The sequence below is a fragment of the Dasypus novemcinctus genome, chromosome 7 (assembly GCF_030445035.2).
Source record: "Dasypus novemcinctus isolate mDasNov1 chromosome 7, mDasNov1.1.hap2, whole genome shotgun sequence".
Taxonomy (NCBI): domain Eukaryota; kingdom Metazoa; phylum Chordata; class Mammalia; order Cingulata; family Dasypodidae; genus Dasypus; species Dasypus novemcinctus.
In genome coordinates, this window is record NC_080679.1 from 90,527,307 (window position 1) to 90,532,955 (window position 5,649).

The following is a 5,649-nucleotide window of genomic DNA, read 5'->3' on the forward strand; positions in this document are numbered from 1 at the left end:
GTCACCACCTCCCATTACTAAAACTTTTCCATCAGACAAAACCCCAGTCCCTGATAACCTTCATTCATCTTTTCAAGCTCAGTGGTTTGCACAAAGCCTGATAAATGTCTGTCAAACTGAGTTGCGGTGCAGGCAGAAAAATAAAGTTTGGTTGTTATATTTCAAAAATGTAGAAACTTTTCTTTTACAAATATAATGCCCTCGAAAGACTGGGGCTGTAGCCATCTATAGCAAAGAGCAGGAACACAAAGCAAATATTGTCTAAAAACTCCCCGAGTTAGGCATTTTTAAAAGGAATGATAAAAATTTAAGTAAACTCTGTGGTCAACTCATCTTCTCAATGTTCTTTCAAGAAAAATGTTTGAAGCCTATAAATCCTTGATGTTCATACCTAGTAAGAATATTTAAGAAAATGTCTAGACATTTTAAATTTAACCTTTGACAACTCTAGAATTTGACTTTTATTGTCATCTTGAAATGTAAATGCAAAGCCCATTTAATTCAGTCCACAGGCAAGTATTAGGGTTGAACATATTTTCTGTATAAATGAAAAGAAGCAGCTATTATGTCCATCTTTTAATAAATAGGGATGGCATCCTAAATGATATAAGAACAGAGAGATCTCCAGGATATATTGTTTGTGACAAAAACAAGGAACTGAATGGTATGTATAGCATACCATATTTTGTGTAACAAAGGGAGGAATAATATGTATTCACATTTGCTTGTATTTGCCTAAGTAATACTGAAAGATAAATCAGAAGCTAATAAAAATGGTGAGAGGTAACTGAGTGGATGGGAATGGGGAGAGAACGGTATTTCTCAGTGAATACCTCTTTTTTGTTTTCAGATTTCTGAATCTCTTAAATATATTATCTATTCAAAATAATTATAATAAAATAAAGTGATATCAGTAATAGTCCCAGTGTGCTACACTACCAGTTGAGAAGCAGCAGAATATTCTAAGTTTCTGGTCAAGAAGGTCTTTTTTATTTTTAACACTAGATTTAGAAATCATTTCAATAAAAAAAAATACAAAAATAAAAATAACACAAAGAACAACTGTATGCCATTTACCAGATTCCTCTATTGTGAACAATTTATACCATGTGAGTGAGATATCATCTACCTACCTACCTACCTACCCACCTGCAACTAATTTTGTCTCTGAACCATCTGATGTTCATGGCCCCTTCTGTATTTCAGTATGTATTTTCCAAGAATATAATGAATATAACGATACTACAATTATCAACGGTATGAATTTAATGTGATACAATATGAACAAGAGAGTCTTCTTGTGGCAACAAATGCTTCCTAAACATAAGCCCCATCACAAATTTTATATTGTATAAAATGGCAAGAAGTAAGCTCATCAAACACTCTAAATGATGCTATCCACTAGTTTCCAGATATTTTTCTTCTCTTTCTTTTAGTAGAAATCAAGCCATTCTTTTCTAAAATGCCTATGACTTTCCCAAAGTTTTAAATAAAAATGTTGCATATGATCCCATTATAGTTCAGTAATGAGAAGATTCCTCCATTACACATCAGTTAAAAGAAGTAAAAAGTGTATAAATAGCATCTTGTTTAACTATCTATGTGTTTCCTTCCATCTGCAAGAGTGATGAATGGAGTCCAGTTCTGGACCTGCCCTTTGCTCCTGGCTCCTGCTGAGCTTGCTCATGTCTGAGAGAGAGAACTATAGCGGTGGGGGCAATTTCTAGGAGGCCGATGGAAGGGAAGGGGGCTGGCCTTGCTTCCCTATTACCATGTGAAAGACCCGGAGTCTCACATAGCTGTTTCATCCTACCTTGAGGTAGTGTTTTGCACCCAAGTTTCAGGCATTTTTAATATTTCAGAAATATTCCACAGATACATTAATGCTATGACATGTTTCAGATAAAAGACATTGAGGAATGGTTCTGGCATTAATAGGCACTGCCTCACAGTCCCATGAAATCTTGGACGGTGATAAGGAGGTGATTTTACCTAGGGTGACACATGTCAGCTTAGACTGGAGCTCATGGTTTGGGTTTGGGGAGGGCTCCTTCCTACTATTACTCCCATTTCTTCTCCCCCTGTTCCTCCAGCTGTTATCCACAAAGCATGGACTTCCTGAAGTCTGTTCACAACAACGGAGGAATGCACTGTGCTATAATTTAACCAATCCTCTGTGGATGGAAATATGGATTAAAAAAAGATTTTTTTTGTGCTCTTACTGTACGTTTTAGATTGCCAAAAAGCTGCTGATGTAAAGTACCAGAAATCTGTTGGCTTTTATAATGGGTATTTACTGGTAGTAAAATCTTACAGTTCAAGGCTGTGAGAAGTCCAACTCAAAGTACCAGAAGAGGTGCTTTCTCACCAAAGTCAGCCGCCACATGCTGAAAGAAGATGGCGGGTGATCTCTGTCTTGCTCTGCCTTCCCTTCTGGGTTTCTTCTCTCAGGCTCATTTGCTCCACCTTCTTCTGGATTTCAGCTGCAAGCTGGAATAGGACTTGTCTCTTTCCAGGCCTCCAATATCAGTCTCCAGTGTTCTGCTCTCTTCCCAATTTCAGCTGTAAGCTATCAGGCAAATGGCTCATCTTTCCCTGTGGCCTCAGCTGTTTGAGCCTCGCCTTTCTGTCACATGGCAGGATCAAAAATGGCAGAGCTGTTTTTCTGTGTCTGTCTGAGTGAGTGTCCATTTATATCAGACCTAGCAAAGGATGGGTACTCAACCTGAGTCACGCCTCACTGACATAGGCCAATCAAAAGACCTAAAGTAATCTCATCAAGTAATCTAATCAAAGGCTCCTTAGCTGAATTCAATGCAATCAGAGGGTATCATATCCAGAGGGATAGATTCGTTTACAAACATAATCTTTCTCATTTTGGGATTCATAAAATAATCTCAAACTGCCACACTGTATAAAAATACCTTAATGAAAATCCTCATGTTTATATATATTTTTGCTCACTTGTTCAATGCTTTCTGTAGGATAAATTTTTAGATGTGAATTTGCTGATTGAAATATATGCCCTTTTTTATGACTTTTATTACATCCTGACAAATTACCCTCCTGAAAGTTTGTGCCAATTTGCAATCAGTGTGTTGAAATGTGGTGCCCTACTGTTACCTGACCTTGGAGGCTATAGCTAAAAGTCCTGGCTATGACACTAAACTTTCTGGGTTTGAACCCTGGCTCTGCCACACCAGCTCTGCCTCTTGAATAAATGATGTAATTTCACCAAGCATCTCCTCATCCATCCAATGGGCTCACAGGGATGTTGTGGAAGTAAATGAGACACTGGATGTGAAATGCTTAGCACTGATGCCCGGCATCTGTTACTCTTCTTGCACTGGCCCAGGCCCTGAGAATGCCTTTTCAACTGTCCTGCCTAATCTAAGGCTGGAGTCAGAGCCAGGCCTAATATCGAGAGCATTGAACCTGGGGATGGACCCTCAACCCTTGACTGGTGAGGAAGCTAGAACTACAAAGGTGCCACTGTTTGAGGACCTTCTTTATGTGCCTCAGGACATATGACTTATACTTCCAAAGCAATTTTCTCTTTATGTCTTTTTCACTGTAGTGTTAACATTTGAAAAGATAGTACTCTGAAATATATTCTGTTACTCCCCTTCTAATTACCTATCTATCTATGGTCAGGACTGTGTTAATCATGAGAACAGTGCTCCTTAATAGAACTTTCCTGATGTTGGGACTATTCTATCTGTGCCATCCAGTAAACAACCCTAGCCATTTGGGGCTATTGAGTCTTGAAATGTAGCTAGTGTGACTGAAGAATGGAATTTTAAATTTTATTTAATTAAGATTAATTAAAATTTAAATAGCCACTTATGGCTAGTGGGTACTGTACTAGACAATACAATCTAAATCTAAGGTTCTCTCAGAATTCTTTTGATTTAATTTAATTAAAAAAAATTTGTATTTATCTCCCCCCACCCCCCAGTTGTTTGAGGTCACTGTCTGCTCTTTGTGTCCACTTGCTGTGTGCTCTCTGTGTCTGCTTACCTTCTCTTTAGGAAGCACTGGGAACTGAGCCTGGGACCTTCCATGTGGAAGAGAAGTGCTTAATCACCTGAGCCACCTCAGCTCCATGGTTTGTTGTGTCTCTCATTATCTTTCCTCTTTGTGTCTCTCTTTTTAAATTTTTTCTGTGTGTCTTTTTTGTTGTGTCAGCTTGCTCTGCCTGCCCGCTGTGCCAACTTGTCTTCTCCAGGAGGCACTGGGAACTGAACTGGGACCTCTCATGTGGTAGGTGGAAGCCCAATTCCTTGAGCCACATCTGCTTCCCCTCTCTCAAAAATTCTGATCACTCTCAATGATATGCCCAAAACTCATTGTCACACCTTTCTTTTGGCTACCTTGGAGACTTTTCAAATATTTAAAAATGGTTGAAGTTTTGAATAGGCAGCCATGGCTATTGAATGCCCAATGTAGGCAGAGCATTAGGCAAGATAAATAGAACACAAGGTCTCTTCCTCCACTTCCTCAGGAATCCTGAGGCTTTGCAACCACAGACCTGGGTAGGACAAAGTCTGGATATGAATCTAATATCTGCCTTTATGCTAAAATGCCTCATAGCCTATTGTACTACTTTATGCCTTTGCAAATCTCTTTCAAATACATTATTTTTATTTAGTCACCACTGATATTTGTAGTAAATATTTTTATTTCTTCCATTATCAAAGCATACAATTTCCATAAGCCATGTATATATTGTTATTACAAAGTCAATGCATTAAATAATTTATGATTTCATTTTTCTGTCCCCCTTTAATCTACTTTTATCCTTTCATCAATTCTTTAGCTCTTACCCTTAAAAATGTTCTTTCCTTACTCTTTTTTAATTTTTTAAAAATTGTGATTTTCCCTTATTCTTTAAAAGATATTTGTTTAAAAATTATAAAATTATTGGTTCCTTTTTATATAAAAGCTTTATTGAGATTTAATTCACATAAAATATAATTTGCCATGAAGGGTACAATTCAATGGTTTTTAGCATATTCACAGAGTTGTGCAAATTTCACAATCAATTTTAGAGCATTTTCATCACCTCCAAAAGAAGCTCCATAACCATTAACAGTCAGTCTCTATTTCCTTCCAATGCCACCCCTTCCCTCTCCACACCACTCCCTACCTCCCAACCCTCAGTCCTAAGCAACTGCTATCTATTTTCTGTCTCTATAGCTTTGCCTCTTCTGGAAATTTCATATACATGGAATTAAACAACATGTGGTCTTTTGTGACTGATTTCTTTCACTTAATGTTTTTTAAAGTTCATCCATGTTGTAGCATGTATCATTCATTTTTATTGCTGATTAATATTCCATTGTATGGATACATCACCTTTTATTTATTCATTCTTCAATTGATGGACGTTTGGGTTGTTTTCACTTTTGCCTATAATAACTAAAGCTGCTCTGAACACTTGTGTATGTATTTTTGTGTGGACATGTGTTTTCCTTCCTCTTGGGTATAAATCTAGGAATGCAATTTACTGAGTCATTCATTGGTTTTTGAATAAAAATAATGTTGGAACAAATATCTTGGCATAAAAGAGTAGTTGAAAGATTTTCAGGTCAAAGAAAAAGTATAAGCAAAGGCCCAGGGGCATGGATGTTTGGGGTCTCAACCCCT